The sequence below is a fragment of the Haemaphysalis longicornis genome, unplaced genomic scaffold (assembly GCF_048455015.1).
Source record: "Haemaphysalis longicornis isolate Haplotype H1 unplaced genomic scaffold, Haemaphysalis longicornis Haplotype H1 scaffold_10, whole genome shotgun sequence".
In the NCBI taxonomy this organism is placed as follows: domain Eukaryota; kingdom Metazoa; phylum Arthropoda; class Arachnida; order Ixodida; family Ixodidae; genus Haemaphysalis; species Haemaphysalis longicornis.
The window spans coordinates 11,919,832-11,943,888 of record NW_027526204.1 but is presented as its reverse complement, the minus strand read 5'-3'; the positions used below and the strand labels follow the sequence as shown (position 1 = coordinate 11,943,888).

Genomic DNA, 24,057 nt, shown 5'->3' with positions numbered 1-24,057 from the left:
CTCCATCATTTATGAAAAAAAAAAAACGCGTTGACAAAACCCGAGACGTGGTTTTATCTCAATACATGCGAGAAATGAGTGATTTCGTTCCGGGTAGCGCGGGACTGATGATTGAGGCCTAGAACCAGGAACTAAGCTACGCGAAAAGTTTTAGTTAGTCAAACTATTGAGGCCCAATAATGTCTCTTTGTCTAGAGTTGTTCTTGCTCGGCTTTCCGGCATCTGCGGCGTTTTTTTTTATCTGTTGCAGTGATGCCCTTCTACACTAGTTGTAAATAAATTCATGTAAAATAATCAACAGCTAGAGGTACAAAACAAGTGGAGCGACGCGAAACAGTGCAGCAAGCGTTGCAACTCCTCCCGCCACCTCGGGAGAAGCCTTTCGACCGTTTCCGCACTGAGCACCCACCTTCGTCCACAGAGCAAGAAATCATGCATAAAACACAAGAGGGGCATTGGAAGGGTTTAAACACTGAGTGGTATATATAAACGACTTGCAATAGTTACCTTGTGAAATGACGTTCCAGCAGCACGGGAGCACGGCGCCCTCCATGCACGGCGCACATTTCAATCCGCGGGCGGCCATGTTTATAAAACTGCGATGGCTGAATCGGCTGAATCAGTTTCGTAAAAAGCTCACAGACGTCTCTAATGCTGTAGAATAACAACGAAGCTTTAAAAATGTATTGAGGTATAATTAAAATAAAATAGAAATTTTATTTTTAAACTTATAGTTTGAAATATTGTACATAAATACGAAATAAAATGGCTACAAGGCAGACCCAGAACCAAGCAGCAGGCCATCTGAGCAGGACGGTTCTTTCTCCCTTTGAAAGTTGCCGTGCTCAAAAGCAGCTAGCGTTTTCAGTTGGTTTAATCAGTGTACTAGCCTTTCTCTGAAGCACTTCCTGTAACAATCACGCGCTACCTGCGGGTACGCGAGGCATTTGCTCATGGAGGAAAGAAAAGTTTTTCTTCCTCCATGCATTTGCTTTACGGCTGTACCTCCTTCACGCGCATTACACCCGCCTATGCGTTTTATTCATCTATGCACAAAAACAAAACATTGGGCTGACCGAATCAACAAAAAGCACGCATGCGCTTCCGCATACATCCCAATCACAGCCATTCGTGGACATTTTTAGGACACTCCCAGTGCGGAAGTCCCAGGGATGCCCATTGGGTGTGCTGTTTGGGACATGGGATTTAGGGTCTTTTTTGGGACGTCCTTAGGATGTTTGGTGTTGTCTGGGGAGACTCTTTTGAATAGTCGTTTTGTATTGATACGTCAGATCCTTTCAGTTTGTGCGCGTCTTTTAATTTTTTTTCTTTCTCGTTGTAGTCCTGAAAGAACACGATAACTGGACGTTGGCTGCCGTGCTTGCCATTAATTCGACCTACAAAATGACACGGTACTTGAAGTTTATTGGCAAAAAGATCAGTTAAAACGTCCTTCTTTAAAGTTTTGGTGGTTTCCGAAAGAGTTTCATTGATGCCAAAAACAACAAGATTTGAACGCCTACTTCTGTCTTCCAAGTCAGTAATTTTTTCTTAAAACATCAGTTGTCCTGAGTGAAACGTGAGTGAAAGTTGAGTGAAACATCAGTTGTCCTGCACGAAAAAGAATTTGGTTATTTGGAGCGGTCGTCGCGATAACGTGTTCCTGTGTTAAGAAATGTGCGTTGTCAACAGTGGAGTGTTTTGGTCTTGATAGTATGTCATTGGCTGGTGTGGGCACGTGGCGTGGTGGGGGAGGAGGATTCTGTGTATGTATAAGTAGTTACGTCTTTTCCAATAAATCGAGTTGAAAGTCAGCGCTAGTCCTGTCCACTTCTTTCTTTTTGTGTCCCTGTTAGTTCGCGCTGTTCCCCAAGATGAAGAAAGTCAACCTGGCGTTCAACACTATTTCATTCATTTATTTCTCCCTCATGCGCAGTCGCATTACAGAGGGGAGTTGGAAACAAAAAAAATGCAAATATAAGGCACGATACAATCAATACAATCACATGAACAGATACGTTAACACTGCTTTGACATGCCATAACGCGAAATAAGAGCTACCAGCGCCGTAAATACAGTAAATGGATAAAAAAGGAAATACAGCGGAATAAGGGTTCTAATACACGAAACCGAGAAAAATAAATAAAGCAACGGACAAACAGCATAAATACAGTTTACAGATCTTGGTGGAGAACAAAATTGGTGATGTCGGCATGAAACAATACGTTATCCACTATTGAGACCAAATTTGTGGGGAGGCAGTTCCACTCAGAAGCAGTACGTGGTACAAAGAAATGAAAAAAATGAATCATGATTACATGTGGTGACGTAGACTTTGTGGCAATGATCGCGGCGAGACGAAACGTAGAAGGGGCGGCTGATAAACTGATGGCTCAAGGTTTGGTGATGGTAAATTTTATGAAATAGGCAACAGCGAGCGTGAGGCATAGTTGACGTGCTGATTCCATGCCCACTGAGCTGGACTGGTTGACGGTTGCTGCCTAAATAGGCAGCGAATTTCGATGTTCCTGGAGACGAGGGTACCGGAAACAAGTTGCCATGCTCGAAGATAAGGCGGCTGGATTCCCATCCACCAGGAAATCTGCAGTCACTTTGGGCCGCCAGGAAGAAAGGATTCACGTCCAGCGGTTCCACGATGTCAATCAGAAGGGATGACGACACGATGTACGTCAGAGCCTGTATAACATGACAACAGCGAGCGTGAGGCATAGTTGATGTGCTGATTCCATGCCCACTGAGCTGGACTGGTTGACGGTTGCTGCCTAAATAGGCAGTGCAGTTCGATGTTCCTGGAGACGAGGGTACCGTAAACAAGTTGCCATGCTCGAAGATAAGGCGGCTGGTTTCCCATCCACCAGGAAAGCTGCAGTCACTCTGGGCCGCCAGGAAGAAAGGATTCACGTCCAGCGGTTCCACGATGTCAGGGATAACGACACGATGTACGCGTCAGAGCCTGTATAACATGAAAACAGCGAGCGTGAGGCATAGTTGACGTGCTGATTCCATGCCCACTCAGTCTATCTTGTCTGCCCTTTTTTCTAGTTGATTGATTCATGCAGACTAGTCCGCCAGTAATTTCTGCATTCCATCCTGCTGAGTTCGTAAAGCAGCCACTTCCAAAATTTGCGTGAACATTTCATGAGTACTATCTTTCTCGGACAAACTGTCGGATTTATCCGATGGGGGCCCGGGATTGATCTCAACGTCACCACACACAAGCAGCTTGCACAAACAATATACATCGTAGGCAATTTGAAGGCACTTCCGTGGGCACGGCAGAACCAGAAGACCACGAGAGTCACTTTTTATGGAGCATTATTAATCACCAACCAGCACAAGGTAGGCGAAAGGCTTGGGAGGCAACATGCCGGAAACTGGTCCGCCGTGCCCACTGAAGAACGCCCGAAACCGTTCTTTTAAAGGCTGGCTTGTCGACGTCACGTGTGCATCAGCTGCGGTGTTGAGCAGCACAACTGGGGGAGGGAAAGCCAGACAACTGGATAACGTTGGTGTGTCCGGGTAGTAGAGGCACATGTGGGTGGCTCATGATTCATGAAGCAGTAGTTCCGATGAATGGGCGTGACCAAGCAGAAAAACGTGCACAAGGTAGGCGAAAGGCTTGTAAAGCAACACGCCGGAAACTGGTCCGCCGTGCCCACTGAAGAAGAACGCCCGAAACCATTCTTTTAAAGGCTGGCTTGTCGACGTCACGTGTGCATCAGCTGGGGTGTTGAGCAGCACAACTGGGGGAGGGGAAGCCAGACAACTGGATAACGTTGGTGCGTCCGGGTAGTAGAGGCACGTTTCAGTGGCCCATGAAGCAGTAGTTTGTTCCGATGAATGGGCAAGACCAAGCAGAAAAACCTGCACAAGGTAGGCGAAAGGCTTGTAAGGCAACATGCTGGAAGCTGGTCCGCCGTGCCCACTGAACTTTCTAAAGTCCAATGCACACACAGAGAAAACGTAATTTACCCTGTGGCTTCAACGTGATTAATCACAAAGAACAGTTTGAAAACCAGGCCAGCACTGTAACTATAGAGTTCATTACAAGCTGTACTGTGGACCTTTTTGAGCAAGAGGCAGGGCTGTATAATTATACACTTTACTCCAGGCAGGGCAGTTTAGGCTCGAGCTAGAACCAGTGGCGTTAGCCAAAAAAATATCAAGAAAAACTGCGCCACCTGTAATGGCTGCAACACTGCAGATAGGGTATTAGAACAATCACGCTGGCTTTCGCCCTTGCGTGAGTGTGAGCACAAGGGGCATATGTGTATGCGTACCCCTTACTATACGATTTTAAAGGTGATAGTCTTTCTGGGGATAATGAAACACAAACAAAATTACCGCAGCATCCACTACTGGTGCAACGCTAGAGAAACAGCAGAGCTAAGGGTCCACCTAGATCCTATGCCTCCTTGGAATCCAGTCAGGTTGGGGCACTGACCGGGACAGTCTTGTAAAATTAGTCTAAGCTTTGCCTCACCTCTCAACACTTAGCCTAGCCTAGCAAGAAGGTCAGAAAACCTAACAAAACTTGATGATGATGGTTGGATGTTTATGGCACAAGGCCAACTGGGGCAAAGAGCGCCAAAACAATAGTCATATATGAGGGGTGAAACCTTAAACACTACGTAAAGTCAGCAAAAACAAAAGTAAAATCACAAAAGACAATGAGCATGGCTGGTGTATAGGGCCAGATTTCATTATGCGTGATAGGAAATGAGGTTTAAAAACTTGACGTCTGACAAATACTCAAACACACGTTTCACGGAAACAATGGCATCGTCACCTAGAAAAAACGATATATGTAGGGGAATATGTTGTCTGTAGAGTTCTCTGAAGTGTTTGTGTCGTGTTGTGTGAAATGCCTTGCATGTGATTAGTATGTGCACTATGGATAGGGCCTCTCCGCACCTGCTGCACTGGGGTCTAGAAGATCCCGTCAGCAGATACGAGTGCGTTGCATGGGTGTGCCCTATCCGCAGCCTACACAAGGCGACTTCAGTGTATCTGTTCTGTGAGTCAGTTATATAGCGTCCCAGTTGTGGTTTTATTACGTATAGTTTGTTGTCTGTTTGTTGACTCCAGTGTAGTTGCCATGTGTTACGAAGCTGTGGTCTGATGTGTGCCTTTAGGTCGGCATAAGGTACTGTTGTTATGTCAACTGTGGTCATGAGAGTAGCAGCACCAGCCATTTGATCAGCGGTCTCATTGCCAGGAATCCCACAGTGACCTGGTACCCAGCATATGGTTATTTCTAAATCTGAAGTATATGCAGTCATTATTACCTTTAAAAGAACATTGATTACATAGTTTTTTGATGACCTTCCTGATGACAATGCCTGCACAACGCTTAGAGAATCTGTGCAGACGATGGACTTTGGAATCTTATGTTCGAGGATGTGATTTGAAACGAGTAAAATGCCATACGCTTCTGCCGTGTAAATACTGCTGTGAAAATTCATTGTTTTGATAACTCTAAAATTTGGTCCGTGCGCTGCACAAGAGACAGTAGAACCAGTTTTGGACGCGTCGCTATAGAATTCTGCGCACCTGTACTTGTCCTGCAGGAACAGGAAGTGCTGCGGAATTGAATTCCTGGGTACCCTATTTTTTTCTACAAGAGGGAATGACAGGTCGCATGATACAGGACGAAGATGCCATGGTGTGATGAAATTATGAATGGGTGTCTTGTGCGCGTCTGAAAGGGGGACATTGAGTGCAGAAGCCTCCTCCCGAACTCTGAGACGGAACGGTAAGGGAATAGATGGCCTGTTTAAAAAGAGTTGTAAATTTGATGTATCGTTCATGATGGGATTAAAAGGATGGTTGGTCAGATACACGATTTTGGATGCATACAACAGGTCAACATACTCCCAAAAAAACTTAGCAAAGCTTCGCAAAACCTACCAAAACTGGAAGCCAGGTTGACCTACAGCTGTTTCTCCAGCCTCGCCCCAGTAGTACGAGCTGCGCCAATTTTTTGATACTAAATATATGGCATCAAAAATTTTATTTTAGTCCTAACGAGTTTTTCTTAGCAGGCACTATACTTAAACGATGTCTTTAAATGCAAGGGATTCTATATCAATAGGAAAAAGCAGAAATATGTGTTTTAAACTCGAAATCATTTGGTAAACAAGATCCAAAAGATGTCTCCTGGACTTCATCAAAAATAAAAAGCCAGAAATATGTAGCCACAACTTGTAATATCGACTTAAATTTCACTTTTTCTCTGTGTTGTAGCATAAAAAGTTGTACTGACAGCAGAAATTATATCTTTATTTAGCTTGTAATTTTCTTTAAAAACCTTTTAGGCATCAAAAATCATGCTTTCAAACTCAAAAAAAGTTTTTTAACAGTGCATTCTGCAAACATCACTCCTTAAGTTAAGCATTTATCACAAAGCTTCATATTTTAAATTATAAACAGTCATTGAATGACCCACAAGCATAAACAAAAAACGAAGGCCCACAAACAGTCAATAAAACCACTGGTTTATTCCTGAGGCACATAATAGTGAAAGCCTTTCAATTATATGGCACTAGCTATTCAATGCTCATGAAACGATGGGAGCACAAGTTTCTGTTCCTCACCCCAAACAAATCACTTTAACTGGCAACGGTAGGATGCACACTGTGGGTAAGAGGTGTACCGTTTTTATTGTGAACATGCTGTCATCCAAGGGTCGTCAGGCACCCTCAAGCAGTACGCAACTGCTTTTCGCCTGATGTAACCCCAACCTTGTGTTGAAACAAATAAACCTTTGAACTGTCAAAACAGGCATACATTCACTTGATACTTGGCAAATGCACCCAACCCTAAATATTTATGTACCTGATAAGCAAACCTGGTTCGCTGCCATGCAATAAAATCTGATTAAGGTGGGAAACGAATGTTTAGAACTCCAGAAAAATGCCCACAAGAAGCACATTGCGTGACTGGTAACCATGATGCTTGCAAAAGCAGATAAAACAACACTTGTGACAACCGAACTTGTTGTATCATTAGAAAGGAACCTAAGCTGCAAATGAAAGCCCGTATTCAAACATCGATGTAATAAATTAAATTCCGAAACAGTGTAAAACTCATTGCAACATAAGTTTTGGCACAAGCAGCTACTGTTGAAAAGATGGCTTACAAAGAGGGACCACACCAACCATCAAGAGATTGTTGCAAGGTAATCAATATTCCAGTTGAACCTCATTCGGGCATAAATTAGTTCATTATATCTGCTATTCATTGAGCAGTAGAGGTAAAAATTGGCTCTAACAAGTTGGCTATCATGCTTGCGCGAATTCCTAGATATAAAAAGGCACTATATTAGCCTTCAAATGCACTAGAAACGAGGTAATATTTACCTCTCTCCTTGTGGCATTTCAAAATAAATGGACGAGAAGATGGGAATACTAAATTACAGCAGAACAAAGTTTGGGTGAGAAACAGGCCTGCATTGTTATTTGTATTGTAGGTGCCACAACCAGTCAAATGCAATTCTGCACAGAACCAAAATTTACGCAACGTTCTCAAACGATAAAAAACTGGTTATCTTCCTCTTTCTTCTGCTTTTTTTATGCCAGCTTTCAAGCTTTTGAGCCTCGGGTGAACCAAATATTTTTTCGTTACAGCAGATATCACGCATGGTCCTTACGGTTTTGTTATAAAAAGTATAAAAGTCAGAGAAATACTTAACCAACTAAATGTCATATTTAGTTTAGTCGTAACAATAACTCGGTTACGAATGGTTATAATGAGGTTCAACTGTACCAACTAAATCACTGATCTGCAAAAATTACCACTGCTGCACACAACACCAGTTTTTTGTTAGATTACGGACACAGCGAGCACAGCCTTAAGTCGTACTAAGTCATGAGCAAAAAGTGTTGGAATGATCAATATGTAGAAGGATGAAATGAGGCACACCACCCAACACTAATGAATGGCAGTCGGGGACGTGGGTGAGCAGACCGAAAATGTTTTCATCTCATCCTTTCTTCAGAAGAAGGATTGAACATTCCGATCCAAAGAACATATTTAGGCGATGCAGAAAACGAGTGAATAGACATTCACTTCGCCTTCTCCTTTACTGTACCGTGACTGTAAAACTGTACCGTGACTGTAAAACTGTACTGTGTCCGTAATCTAACTTCGCCTTCTCCTTTACTGTACCGTGACTGTAAAACTGTACTTTCATATTACCCCAATCATGGTGGCAAGGCACCGCAACTTGTAACCCAAACACTGCTGCACACTCTACCAGTTTTTTGTTAGATTACGGACACAGCGAGAACAGCCTTAAGACTAGGTCATGAGCAAAAAGAAGTGTTGGAATGATCATTATGTAGAAGGATGAAATGAGTCACACCACCCAACACTAATGAATGGCAGTCAGGGACGACGGTGAGCAGACTGAAAATGTTTTCATTTCATCCTTTCCTCAGAAGAAGGATTGAACATTCCGATCCAAATAACTATTTCGGCGATGCAGGAAACGAGTGAATAGACACTCACTTCGCCTTCTCCTGCACTGTACCGTGACTGTAAAACTGTACTTTCATATTACCCCAATCATGGTGGCAAGGCACCACAACTTGTAACCCAAACAGACTGGAAGGAAAAAGGTTGAGCACTGACTATCAACTAAATTTCAATTCAAGAAAACAAACACTTACACGCACCTCTAGTCGTGTAAAATTTTGAGTACAGTGTTCGTTTTCTTGAATAAGAATTTAGTTAATAAAGCTTGGTCCGCCTTCTTCCAGTATACATTGCAGGTTTCGCTGTTTTGCCGCCATTATTGACATTCACCAACTCGTCCAACTGTTCATACTTCTGCATATCACGTTATTTTTCTTCAACCTGACGCAGGCGCACGACCTGCTTTCTGTGCTGCTCACACCCCATGTACAGTAACCGCGTGCCTCTTGAGGTCATACTTGCGTCTAAACCGCACTCTGCAAATGTGACACAAAAACGGTTTCTCTCCCGTGTGCAAGCGCATGTGGACCTTTACGTCATGCCGCCGGGTAGATGCAAATGCACACAGAGTGCACTTAAATGGCCTCTCCCCTGTGTGAACCATCACGTGCTGTATCAAATTGCTGTTGCTGCAGCCTATGTATGGGCACAAGTGACACCTGAAAACTTTTTTGCTTCTGCATTCTCCCGAAAGAGGTTTCGTTCCTCCCCGAGAGGTGGTCATGTTCTCTTCAGTATTCATCTCCACGGTTGGCTGAACAGGTCTTGCGCCCAGCCAGTGCTGGTCCCAATCTGTTGCCGCATCTGCATTATGAAAAACACCAAGTCTTACTGAAAAGCCAGTTCACATTGTAGAGTGATCGGTTCTGTTCACAAACGGCAATCTAAAATGCACATTACTCTTATTTTGAGCCTGCACAGTGGACTGGTTGTGTATTTGACAAACCTGGCCTCTAGACGCACCCGATGTTCACATTTTTTTGCACGCTATTAGAAATAAAACCTAATAAATGTGTTGGCAGGCTCAACCAACCTAAAAGATACTAAAGAATTCGTTTTGAAAAAATACATAAAAGTGACCTTTTTGAAAAAAATACATTTCCCTAAAAGAACATGTAAAAAAGAAAGTACTTTTGCAATAAAATGAGGACACTGGGGTTCGAACCCTGGCCATCAGAGTGAAAACCCATGACTTACCCCCATGCCACCGAGGCCAAATGGCAAACCTGTTTAGCAGTTGCTTAAGAGAATAGGAGTGTTCCCAATGAGCATGCAGATGGTTCTAGTGGGGGTGCACCTAAGCAGCCAGGTTTGTCACCCCCGCGGCCTGGTTCACTTGTCGCATGTCAAAAATCTACTGCGGTACGCAAACAAATCCTTCTGGTACACGCCGCCACAATGTTGAATTCTTACATAATGTACTTCAGCTGTAGAGTTTGCTGAATTTTTACCTCCAGATGTGCTGAAGCTCACTGCCATGTTTGCATTCTACTAAGACTGCAGTAGCCAACATTGCTGAGCTCTTATTGCTCGACAGACTCTATGCTTCTAAACATACGGTTCCCTCTTTCCCTAGACTCACATCTTTTAGCCCTCCCAAACTCCAATACACTAATGCAGAGAGGACATATTCTATGCTATGACTAGTGCAAGTCATCAATTAGAAAGAACTCTCTTGAAGCACTGATGACAACCCTGTTAAATATGCACTGTGTTTCTTCATATCTGAAGTGCCTGCCTTCTTACACAGCAGCTGTGCATTTATATTAGCCTGCTTGTGCTAAGTTTATGGCTGCTGGGTAGCATATATTTAGTCCATAAAATTGCTTTGGTGTTGCCACTATTTTTCTGTGACAAGTAAATCTCCTTAAAACATATATTTTTCAGTGCAACACAAAGCAACAAATTTTGAGTAACTAGAAAGTGGGCAGAAATAAACTTTTATAAATAGTATTTCTGGCAGCGCCTGACCAAAACAAATCCACGGAGTGTCACCAAAAGTAGAGGCCAAAAAGACGAAACCTTAAGTTATATTCAATCTCATTATGTGCTGTGGTAGGTGCACCCAGTTTGCAGTAATAAAACTTTCAGAATCAAGGTGTCAAAAGACGAAACCTTAAGTTATATTCAATCTCATTATGTGCTGTGGTAGGTGCACCCAGTTTGCAGTAATAAAACTTTCAGAATCAAGGTGTCAAGTTTTTAATGGCCCATTTGCATCAAAGGTCGACGTCAATTATAAGCTCTGCTTTTATCCTTCGAAAACTTTGAGTATATTGTGTTTTGTATTCTTTATATAGCACTTGTTAAGCGTACCAACGATTACTAAGTTTTGTTTTTCAGTTGAACATTTACTGTGGAGCATACAGGTATGATTGAAAAGCTAAGGCTCAGGAACTGATTTATAGCTAGGGCATAAGCTAAAGAAGGTCTGTTAATTAAATTAAACTGCACTGGCACCAAAATTCCCAGCAAACCAAAAGTGCATAAGCTTTTGTACTTCCCTCCACCAAAAACTGTCGTTGACCATTTAACGGGATACAAGTAGTGAACACGTCTAAACTACCTAAGAAGTCATGCATGCAACTGATACTAGCAACTACTTGGCAAGCACAGCACAGCCTACATAAAAGTATCTGTCAGCATAGGTCCACAGCAATGCAAAGCCCAACTGATGTAATAAAGGAACATTCGGGCCCTCAGATGGTTGCATACAAGAAATACACTGACACACAGGTGACCTTGATGCTTGCAAAAGGGACCCGAAAAAACTCACGACACTCATACTTCCTTGTTATCATTAGATGGAACTGTGAGTGAATAACAAAATACATATTCAAACTCTGATGCAACAAACACAATTGGGAAACATTAGAAAAGGGACATCAATGCATGAAAAAAAGCAACGGTCACAAAGATATCTCATAGGAAGCACAAGTGGTGCAAAAGTATTCATTGTAAAATCAAAACTACTGATAACTAACTCACAATCCAACTATAAATAAAAACTATAAATCCGATGGGTGGTTGACCATCAATAGTGCATTACAATGTAGCCTTCTGTATAACGCTATAAAGCTTTCTGAATAATGGTCTTTGTATAAAGCTCAACTATGCTTACATAAAAGCATCCATGGTTGCAAAATTATCCCTATTTTCTACTGATAAATATATACAATGGTCATCAATACTCATTCACTAGCTTCTATCCAGATATTGTTGCCAGTAAATTCTCACCAAATTTTTGGGAGAATCTAGCGATGTGGCAAGAATGGCCAAAAAACGACAGGTAATAAGCACCAGTGATGGTGGTGGCAACATTCCAAGATGGTTCTAAAGGTCGCTAATCAACTACTTCCAACTATTACGGTAAAGCACAAAATGCCTATAGATTGCGCCATTGATTGTCAACCATTTGCAGTATTCTTACATCACTGTCAATACATTTTTAAAACTAGTGACCTGGGAAGCAAATTTACAGATATATTTATGGGTGCAATCGTCCTCATTGGCGCCAACTAGACAGGCTTTACACATTTTTCAGTACTATCACACATCTGGTTGGCCCTCAATGCAGACAAAAATGTGCCAAAAAACAACACCCATACAAGTTTCAATTAACAATTCCAGTTTGTCATTTGCATGTGAAAGAATACAAGAAATTTTGTGCCAATAAAAGAAAATGCACTGCAATGTCATAGTACAGTTAGCAGAGCTATAGGTTTCATGGAGTATTACAAGTGCCTCTATGGCCAATTAGAGAAAGGAGGCAAAAAATGAGCACGTATGACTTGATGCTTTGATATCCTGCAGGGCCTCACAGCCTCTGGCAACCTAGAACACAGGTCAATAAATGGCCATGCTGCAATAACCTTCCAAGAGGTGGGGGCGGATAGCACATGTACTTTTTAAGCTGAAAGAAAATTGGGGTACTGAAAACGAGTGATGCTTTGACGCAGTGCAGAGAAAAATTGCAGTCAGCTGCCAAAAGAGACACCAATCCTCAGGGCTCCTTTTGAGGTCAGTCTGCATGATTGCAAATGTCACCCTGGGGGAGAAAGAAAGCAAATTACAACTAAGGCGACTAAAAAGGCATGCTTTTAAAGAACATTCAAGACAGTATAAGAAACACAAAATTCTTAGATTCACCCACAAGACAATTTTCAGGGCGTCTGAAAGTTTCAGGGTACAGTGGCAACTCATTATTAATTCGAACTTGGATAATTGGAATTTATGAATAATTCGAACACTACGATTTGGACCGGCCAGGCTTCCATACAGGTCTATGCATAAAGAGTAACCCGAGTATGCTCCACCACGAATAATTCGAACTATGCACCACCACACCAGCACCTGGCCCAAGGCCAGAACTGCACCCTGTGCCTACACCCCAGGCTGTGTAAAACGTAGAAGGCGAAATTGGATAAAAACAATTTAAAACCCACACTGCAGACGTTTTGGAATACGTGTTCTTTGCAAACTACGTCGATGAGAATACAAGTAGTGTTGCGTGTGGTGCGCTAATGAGGGCATCAGATCTCAGGTCAGAAGCGTAGAACCTGTCGCTGCCAGTGTCAACGAGGATGAGGACGAAGCACAGTGTAGCCTTCACTCACAAGTCCTAGCCAGGTGGAATGCCAGTTTTTAAGTTCTCCAGTTTTCAAGAAGGCGAAGATTCATCTTTCTGCTACACTCATTTGTTGGATGAAAAAGTGCTGAATGCTGACTTTAGGATCAAAATGCAGGCCAGAGTAACAGGATTTACAGAGTAACAGGATGAAGAGTAACATGCCCTACAGCTTCAGAACAGCTGTGCAGCGTTGTTATTGTTCACTTTCGTCAGTTCGAACTTTCATTAATTCGAACTGAGATGGAGTCACCTTGCGGTTCGAATTAAGCTTTTACTGTGCTATGGACACATTTCACCATGAGGAGACTGACAGCTGGGTGAGCTGGCAGTGCAAAGCAAACAGTACCACGAAGAGCTTCATTCTAGTAGCGTGTCCACGCACATCTGGCATAATGTCTGTAGGTGCAACGGTGCCATGCACACTGACAAATCCAGAGTTTACTCCAGGCTGTGCATGAGGGTGTTACTAGAACAAAAATCATGTCTCCAGTTCCTTATCAGCTAAACGCATACGTTCATGATAATCATCATCACCTTTAACAGCACCAGCTCATTCATGTGTCCCACATGACAAAGGGCTCTTCTGCAGTCCTCTAGCCATCCCTGCCATGCTAATTTTTAGTCAAATATTTGCCCTCGAATTTTTTTATTTCATCCCTAAATCGAGTTAATTGCATTCCCCTACTCAGTGAATCCGCAGGTTTCATCTGCTATATGATGAAGCAGCGATAACATTTGACTTGTCATACTCCAACTTTACTGGAAACAGATCGTCGTGTCAAGTCTACCTTTTTGTGCGACTTCCTTGAGAAACACGAGTTTAAATCAGACAGTGCGACACATGAAACCCATTTCGTAGCTAAGCCATGGATGCGAATTGGTAATCATACTTTTTCAAGAAGCAGTCGAGGACGGCACGCTATTGTTGAAATATCAGTTGAAGTACCACAATGAGAAACCAAAAAAACCTGCACTCATCATTGGCTATAATAAACAGTACTTGCAAAGCCTTCTCCAAGAGGGATGCCTACAGGGCACCTCATGTCATATATCTTTGTGAGTAATGACACCAGAAGACGACACCCGAATAGGTATGCCATGTGTAGCAGACCCTTTTCGGATGGCAGGAGAGGTTTCAGACAACCTCGGCTTAAAAGTAAGTGCCTGATTAGGCGGTGTGTCTCAAGAGAGCTGGCCTCTAGAACCAAGGTTTGGCAAAAAAAACCCTCTCCAGTCTTACCACCAGTTACGTCTTCGTTAGCGAAGCAACATCCCTTCTAGTCAGCAGCCGACTGGGATATGCCAGTAATAAGCAATGAAAGCACACTGAGTGCTGGAATCAGCAACACTAAGCACAGCAGCCTCTAAAACATCGTTATTTTTTTATCTTCCTCGATGAATATCCATTCAAAAAATACTCTGCTTTTACTGCTATTTAGTTTTAACAGGTAGATCATCAAAATTAGAAACAAAAATTTCCACGGTTTTTTATCTTCATTTTTTTAAGGTATAGGTTACGTGCATGCTGTTCCATCCAGTAGGCACTGCATCGTAGACATGTGAGGCATGTTCTGCAAAGAATAAGGTCTTTTAAAAACAGGGGCCGGTTGAACAATGCCGAGTCTTGCTGCAAAGTCGCAGACAAGGATATGCTTCCCTTAACCCTAAATGGGCTGTTTTAGGATGGGTGTTTTCTATTTCATCAAAATTGGCGCTCAGTGCACGGATCTAAAAAGGCTGCAGCTTTTCGGAGAATAGAGAGACTATGGCTTGTCTGGCCCCCAAACAGCCCCTCTTTGGATGCGATAGAAAACACCTGAGCACTGAATAAGTCATTTTTAAAAACATTCTTGCACAACAGCACTATTGACGAGTTGTGAGTGGAAACGAATAGGAGCGGCTGCATCACGGCAACGCAGCTGTGTATTTATATCGGCACATCTCTACCCCAAAGGATGGCCAAGGCAATTACAGTCACAAAAGGGGCTGCTAGGTACTAAAGCTGAAATGTTCAACAGAAGAAAAGCGCAGCAACAAAATGTTTTTCTTTTTGCATGTTTTATTTTTTGAGGTTGACTGCATGCATGGTCATAATGGCACAATACTTGGAAAAAAGCTAAGCTTACGGATTATCAATCACATCAATCCTCTAAAAAATGCGATTCAATGTATGACATAGCACCAGCCATCCATTGCCCCTGATGCAAACATATAGCCGGCTCCTAAAAGTCATGTCTACTTTAAAGGGGCCCTAAATAGGCTTCCGAAGGTTGCCGTTTCAAACATGCAATCACTAGATACCTCTTCATGACAACGTATACCAAATATTACACCTGTGCATAAAGCAGGGGCCGCACAAACATGCAAAAAAGATTTTATTTTTTTCCTTGTTTGCCTACCGATCCTCATCTCCATTCTGCTGCACTTTAACAGAAATTTTTGCTCTGACGCAGCCTCTATGACGCACGAAGCGCTGATGAGTACGGTGCTGCTATTGTGGTGGGCCCCTTTAAGTGCTGTAGCCAATCAGCGTTCCCGGTTTTGGGGGAAACGCGGGTGCGCGTTTCAGTGGTTCCAGTGGCGAGTGGCACTCTGGCACCAGCAGCAAGCATATCGTAGCAAGGACGAATGGCAATCGTCCCCATCCGTCACACGAGCTTAGCTGAGTTTGTAGATATAGCTTACAAGGTACAAGATATAGCTTATAAGGTATGAATAACGCTGAAAAACACCGAGCGTCTGCGCAGGCGGATACACCGCTACATTTTTGCAACAGGACGTTCCTTGGATAGTACTGCAGCGATTGCGCACCAAATATTGCAACCTTTTAAACCATGTTTAAGGCCCCTTTAATGAAAATGGGCAAAACACGTGTGAAAGCAGACTGATAGATCATGTTGCAGGCAAAATTCGGTCATTTGTAGGCCAGCAGGGAAGGGAGCTGTCAAATTCACGCTTATCGCAGCTTCCTAATCTCGCAGATGGGCCACACAACCACTGTCTTGGCTGCCTTTTTATCATTTCAGGCTATAGTGTTGTCTATGACTACATGGTAGTGTTCACCAAAGCTTCACTAATAGACATGAGGGTAGAAAAGCACATGAGTAAGTGCGTAGCCCCCTATTTATACTTTGTTGTGTTCGTAGATTTTAAACCAGCATAAAACTAATTTCACCTCAAACAGCTTACACCTAACACTGCAACCGAAACTACACATTTTTTGTCACGGGCCTTACACCACATGAAGAATGAACGAGAATGCAACCACTCATGTTACAGGGTCCAAAACATTCATGGCATTCAACATCCACTAGACAAAAGCAATACGTTGTGGACATATAGACTCATAGACTCATTAACTTTATCGTGGTTGCGAAACTTCTTGTCGCTTCGCCAACAGTTCACCGTCGTGAATGATTCTTCCTCAACTATAACTGACGTCACCTCAGGGGTACCTCAAGGGAGCGTCCTTGGTCCATTACTGTTTTTAATTTACATTAACGACTTGCCCAATAACATTTCATCATGCGTGCGGCTTTTCGCAGACGACTGCATCATTTATCGTGTCATTAACTCTGCCCAAGATCACATTACCTTGCAAAAAGACCTCGACCAAATTAATTCCTGGTGCGCGACTTGGCAAATGATGTTAAACACAACTAAGTGCAAAACTATCTCCTTTTCTCGTAAGCATACTCACTCTGATTTCACTTACCATGTAAATAACGCAGCAATATCACGAGCCACTACCTACAAATATTTAGGCATCAATTTCACTTCTACACTTTCCTGGTCCACTCACATTACTTCAATCTGCGCAAAAGCATCTAAAACTTTGGGACACCTGCGTCGTAACCTGCGTAACGCGCCACCAGCCATGCGCCAATTGTCGTACTTCACATTCGTCCGCCCGCAGCTAGAATTCGCCTCATCTATATGGTCACCTCATCAAAGCTACTTAATTAATCTGGTCGAGTCCATCCAAAACAGAGCCGCCCGTTTTATATCTCGGAACTATAGTCGCAATTCAAGTATCACACAGATTAAAATTGACCTTTCATTCCAACCACTACAAGTTCGTCGCATGGTCGCTCTTTTGTGTTTGTTTCACAAATACGCCCATAGTGATAACCCATCCCCGCTCCCCCTCGAACCCCCTTCACGCGTCTCGTCACGTTTACACAATCAATTCAGCTTTAAGCGTATCTATGGGGAAACACTTGCATTCAATTCATCGGCTCTACCTTGCGCCATATCTCATTGGAATGAACTTCCGGACGCTATCGCTTCTATAACAAACCGTGACAAATTTCGTGAACAACTAAATGCGCATTTTTCCTAATCTTTTTACTTCACATGTGTGCTTCCCACATACTCGATAACCATGCTTTCTGTCTCTGTTTACACATTCCTTGAATTTTTCTTTTGATTTGAGTGTTTATGAAAGTTTGTGGGTACCTTTTCATTAAAAATGTATAATGATGTCCTGTTAATCTTGTTTATATTTCCCTTTTAGAATGTGTTGGCTATGCCCCCCTTACCCTATGCTCCACCTGGAGCCTGTAAGGTTTTTTATAAATAAATAAAATAAATATACAGCTGAACCTCGTTATAAGAGACACTGATGTAAGGGACAAATGGGTATAAGAGACACTATTCACCCACATGGTTGGCTGCCCTATCTTTCCCATTAAATTGACCTCTTTTATAACAGACATTGGATGTAGAAGATTGGTTATAAGGGACAAGTCATCCTTGAAGTTTAATCAATAATCTCGCTTGTAACAGACATTTTAACTTCAGATGCAGTGTCACCAGTCACTAATTGCAGTTGCTTCCATTGTGGAAACACAGGTAGACGACAGACAGGTGCAGTCGCTATTTATTATAACTTCAGCAAACACAAAGTGGTTCAGTCAGCTATGAAATGACAATGAGAAGCCCTGCCAATGGAAATGCAACTGACAGAAGTAGTTGAAGTTTACTGCCATTCATTGGATGGAGCGCGATCACACATGCGGGCTCTCCTACTCGCGTAGCTCCCAATCAAGAAGCACTGCAGACGTTGAGTCCTGCAAGCGTAATGAATAGCCTGACCACTCAGCGGAAGAAGCTGTGCGCTCTGGTTATTCATCAGGCTTGTGAACCCAACATCTACGATTCATCTTCCACAAACAAGGAAAGAAAAAAAAGCTTGTAGAATCGGTTGTAAAAAACAGTGTAAATACAGTCATGAAGCAAACGAAGTTTCATAAATTCTGGGACCAAACAATAATTAGAATGAATCTTTTGAAACATGCTGTAGCGTTCTTTTGAGCTTATTTTAGTCATACGGTGCCCACATTGAACTAGGGTCTGATTAGCAAGTGAAAACATGGTACCCTGCATATAAGAGACATCTCGTATAAGAGACAGAAACTGCTCCCCGGTACGTGTCTCTTATAAAGGGGTTCAACTGTAGCTCTAAACATTTTTTGTACTTTGAACACCAAGAGCTGTTTAAGCCTGAGCTTGGTCCGGTAGCATTAGCAAAAAATACCAAGACTAAAAACTGTGCTGCCTGTGAAGGGGGCACCACCACAAATAGGGTATTAAAACAGTGAAGCCGCTTTCGTGCCTCCTCAAGTATGGGCACAAGGGGCATATGCGTATGCGCAACCCTGACTGTACCATTTTAAAGGTGATAGTCTTTTTTGGGGCTACTACACCGCAAAGAAAATCGGTGCAGCTTGCAGTAGTGCTGCAAACCTAGAGAAACAGCGTAGCTTGGGGTCCGGGATCTGCTATCAGTGAGGGGACCGGCCGGAATGGCCTTGTAATATCCAGCTAAAATTTGTCTCACCCCTCATAGCATAGGCTAGCCTAGCTAGAACATCGCAAAACCTAACAAAACTTACCAAAGCATAGCAAAACCTAGCAAAACTTAGCAAAACCAGAAGAAGCTAGGTCAACCCCTCGCTCCACTGTTTCTCCAGTCTTGCACCACTAGTGCAAGCTGCGCCAATTTTTTCTGAGATGGATGCCTCCATTCTGCTTTTTCGGGTTAGATGCCAGCGCCGTCTATGAAGCGACCACTACAACCCCCATGCTAGACTGTTAAGTGCTCTGTTTTTCAGTGCCTTTTTTGTGGTGCCCATGCATTAACAATGAATCGTAGTGGTCTGGCATTAAGTTAGAGGTTGCAGTGCTTGTGTGTGCGTTCTGCTTTGTTTCTACTACCTGCAGAGGAACACAACAGTGAAATTTAGGTCCTAATTCACTGCTAACCTAAACGATGGTGGCCCCGGCTGTTCCGAGCAGCAGTACCACTGGTGGTGGTTGTGGTGGTGCCGGTGGCACTCCACACTTCTGCAATGCAAAGGCTACTGGTATGGGGCTGCCTGACATAACAATCGATATCGTAGAGTCTATGCGTATTTTCAATGCCATCTTGCTTGTGATGTTCATCGATCAGTCATGTTTACGGAAGTGATAACCAATGCGGTATGAGCACCGTGTGTAGGTCTTGCTGACTCACCCGTGCTCGCAATGGATTCTCATTGAGGCAGTTACAACTTTGTTGACATCACATTACATTATGATCCTTCTGACTGAACTCCTGACGGTTGCTGATGGGCATAAATTACCCGAGCAGAAAAACAACACTACCGCACAACCAGTCAAACTACTATTCCAACGATGTTATCATGATTGGCCTAACTCTGCACAGTGTATGCACACTGTCAGTCAGAGCCAATGTTTGCGGACCCTCCGCTTGTACCGTGAATGCTTTATGCGATCAGCAATGTTTGTTTTGCAATTGCAATACTTTAATTTCCTGGAAAATGCATAAGGATAACAAACTTGTTCTTTACCTGTGTTGCTGCAAGGTTGAGCTATTTCCCAAATAAAACATTGGCATATATCAAGCTTCATTTCCACTTTGGGTTGCCTGCTTATCCTGCTATCCACAAGCAGTGTACAATAGAGAAAGTTATCTCTTCACATCATTTGGAAGTGTAATGCGTTTGCCTAAAAACTAAATACAACACCGCAATTTTAAATGTTAGGTAGGATGAAAAAGATTTTTAACACCATCCAGCTGTAATGACCAAACATGTACCTTATTTTAAATTATTTACAATAAAACAGAGGTTATTATAATGTTATACTGTTAAAGATAAAGTTACTTCTAGCTTTTAAAGAAACACAGAAGTGAATTTCGCAAGATTCTTGTTTTGCTTGCATTGCATTGACTGGTTCAAATAAACACACTTTTCACCATTAATCCAGTCGATAAGTCAATATTTATTTTATAAAGCCTGAAAAGAAAATTACCAAGCACAGTCTGCACTAGCCACACCAACTAAAGCAGTGATGTCTATACCGGGTGCTACTGTGGTTGGACGATGTTGAAGAGTCTGCACTAGCCACACCAACTAAAGCAGTGATGTCTATACCGGGTGCTACTGTGGTTGGACGATGTTGAAGATTAGAATTAAAACCCGTTTCAGTTTCGGGTATGTGAATCAACATGCTTAGCATCTGACATTATCATTGGCTGGGCATTCTCGTTATTTCACTAATCGGCATACTGCGCTTCTGCCATATTGTCAGCTGTAACATGCATGAGATAAGCCAACCAACACGGCTTCGAATAGAAACAATCACTTGCCGAGGCTTCAGGAGTGGATGAACGCCCTCCATGTCACTGGAGACGGTGAAATGCGATGCGATTTTCACCCAACTTATGTGCTTGCCTGGCTCACACTTGTATCGTAAGAGGCGTGTTCGCACCAGGCCAAGGGTCGGCTCATTTGCGACTGTGCCCGCAAACAGTTGGTGCTTACGGCAACACCTCGACGAGAACTCGCCAGTGCCTCAGTGTCAGTCTGCACGCGTTCTGCGAATTCACTCGTGAAGCAAGGAACGTTTTAGTGAAAAAATGGTGAATTCAGTATAGAAAACACTGCCAAAAATAAATCAAGCAACTTCAAAAAAACATTGGCGATCGGTGATTTGAACTTCCAAATTGAAAAACAACGGACCCAATTCTCCAGACCACTCGAACCTAACCCAGTGCGGTCAGGAGGTGAAATATAGAGTATATATCGTTTACATTTTTATTTAGTTTCAGCATTTCAAACAGCTTAGATGACTATTTCTTGAATAATGCTCGTGCAGTAAGTGTTCCGAAATTCCCACAAATATCTCATCTCTGCGACTGCATTCCTTAGGCACAAAAGCGATTGCAAATGTGCGGTCATGCTGCTGGCCGCTATGCTATTTCAGCCAATGCAAAAAGTGCTTCCCGCACCTTGGTTTTAGGCTGTAAATAAAGTTTCAAAGTTTCAGTTATTTTAATTCCGTAGTACCTTCACTGACTGTTAACTTCGCTGACTGTTCTGCCGCATTTGGTTGGCCTTAGATTTTTCTACTAGCGTACCAGTCAGCAATGTATCGCATCTGCACTTGTGCAGAGCTACTTGGACTTAGAGCTTGACACAGCCTACAAACAAACAAACCAAAGGCACAACCTTGCAGGCCCAAATGTGTCATGCCTTAGCTTAAAATGAGTGAAAAAATCGCCATGACCCGACTGATTCTGTCGGAGGGTCGGCGAGCCGTGCAGTAGCACAGTAAAGCCAAGCCACCTCAAAAAAAAAATCATTTAAACTTCATACGAAACGTCATAGGAAATCGCAAAGGAAGATGCAGAGAGGAGGACAGCACTTTCAAACTGATTTTTCTACTGAATAAAGTCACGTAAACGCAGCGAGAGGTCGAAACATGGCCTCATGAGTCCAGACTACAATTTGCGCTAGTAACCCTGCAATATTTACAAATCACTTCAGTTCTCCCTTAAGGGGGTCCTATTTTGTTGCCCTTGTCACAGGTTTGTGTGTGAAAAATAGATTTTGCTCTGCCATGAATCTGACACAAACGCTTGTAACCGGTACGAAGTTTTTGAGGTTTATCTAGAATGTCCGTCGATGCCCCAACTCGGTGTCGGTGGTGCAGCAAAAAACATCACTACTACACTGAATTTTTGCCACTCCATGTTGTACACCTATGCTGTTGGTGATTTTTTTCTCTGGTTGTTCCCACAACTGAGGACAGTACACTGCTGGCCAAACAAAGTTTGCACCTTGAAAGGCACCACAGCATAAGCTAGAATGGTTAAAAGTTCTGTGAAAAATGAGCAGACGGTGACTAACACTGCAAAACTACAGAGCAGAACATGCTATGAAGATTGATTGATTGATTGTAGGGTTTAACGCGCCGACGCGACGCAGACGATGAGGCATGCTGTAGTGGAGGGCTCCGGGTTTATTTTGCCCACCTGGGGTTCTTTAACGCGCTACAAAGAGCGATATTGCCAGCCTGTCACATACAGACAATTCGGATCCAGCGGAACCAGAAGGCGCGCAGGCTGCTGAGTTTCCTGGTTCACGGGTATTTTCCTCTTGTCCTGGCTGCTTATGGAAGAGAGTGTACAACAGGATAGCTAAAAAAACACAACACTACACAATTGACTAAACAAACATGCACACAACTACCAATGTTCCAAAGATGAGAAGAAGTAAATCAAAATATCCCCTTTAAACTCATTATAGATTCACTAAATGTCCTACTTCTAAACTAGGAAAAACGCTGACAGTGGGCACAGTCCTACCGGTCACCGGTCCTACTGGTCACAGTCCTACCGGTCACCGACATGGGCATGGGTCACCGACATGGGCCAGTCCTATGTGTGAAGCTCGCTCGCCCCTCGATTAGGCCCAATGATGCAACGCCATTGGTGCGCACTAGGCTGGGGGGACACGGCCACAGCAGTTGCCACCATTCCTAGAGCCAACGGTTCGATGACGCCAGGACATGAAACAGGCTTGACGTGCAGTTTTCTTCAGTTAGTGCCCAATCATGGCTACGGTTGCAACACGAACATACACTATTCCCGCCTCTTGGTTGTGATGGACCGATGCCGCCAATATGTGCACCCGGGATTGAGCTGCCACCCCATGTCAATTAACCAGGGTCCAGAGGCCAACAGTGCGATGCCATACGGATGCTTGAGTGTATGCGCCAGTAGTACACAGCCAGGTCAGTCTCGCCATGGTTCCTGTGGCAACCACTCCATGCCAACTCATTCTCTCAGTCCGCCAACTACCACTTGCACTCCACTGCTGGTTGTGCCACCTTCTCATCCTGATCTGGAAGCTGAAGTGGCGCTTAATTTATGAATCCAAAGAAAAAACACCATGGCAAAGAAAAAACGCCATGTCTGTGGCGGTGGCTGCAACAACTACAGCAGTGATATAAAACTATGTGCCAAGCAGTTGCAATATCATAGACGATATCCAAGTTCATGCATACGCATTTGTGATTGTGTCAATATTCTTCCTCAAGGAAGAACTGTGGCAACAACTACAGCAATGATGTAAAACTATGTGCCAAGTAGTTGTAATATGATATCCAATATAATATCATATGATGATATGATATCCAAGACGATATCCAAGTTCATTCATATGCATTTGTGATTGTGTCAATATTTTTCCTCAAGGAAGTACTGCGGCAACAACTACAGCAGTGATGTAAAACTTTGCAATATGATTCGACGATAACCAAGTTCATGCATACGCATTTGTGATTGTGTCAATATTTTTCCTCAAGGAAGAACTGCGGCAACAACTATAGCAGTGATGCAAAACTGATTGATTGATTGATTGATTGTAGGGTTTAACGCGCCGACGCAACGCAGGCGATGAGGCGCGCCGTAGTGGAGGGCTCCGGATTAATTTTGACCACCTGGGGATCTTTAACGTGCGCCGAAATCTCGTACACACGGGCGTTTTTGCTTTTCGCCTCCATCAGAAAAGCGGCCGCCGCGGCCGGGAATCGAACCCGCGACCTCGTGCTCAGCAGCGCAACGCCTTAGCCACTGA

General features: G+C 43.2%; 1 long non-coding RNA gene across 6 annotated transcripts in view; it reads right to left on the bottom strand.

The window, feature by feature from the left end:
• Positions 1-1,895: 1,895 nt before the first annotated feature.
• LOC144158186 (uncharacterized) overlaps positions 1,896-24,057 on the bottom strand; it is a 29,171-nt gene continuing 7,009 nt past the window's right edge. For 3 of the 6 annotated variants that reach the window (XR_013319971.1, XR_013319974.1, XR_013319975.1), the window contains one exon: positions 6,500-9,303. This is a non-coding gene — a long non-coding RNA (uncharacterized LOC144158186). Of the gene's footprint in view, positions 3,886-6,499; positions 23,330-24,057 lie in introns of those variants that run through there. The other 3 variants (XR_013319976.1, XR_013319972.1, XR_013319973.1) reach the window with 3 other exon arrangements.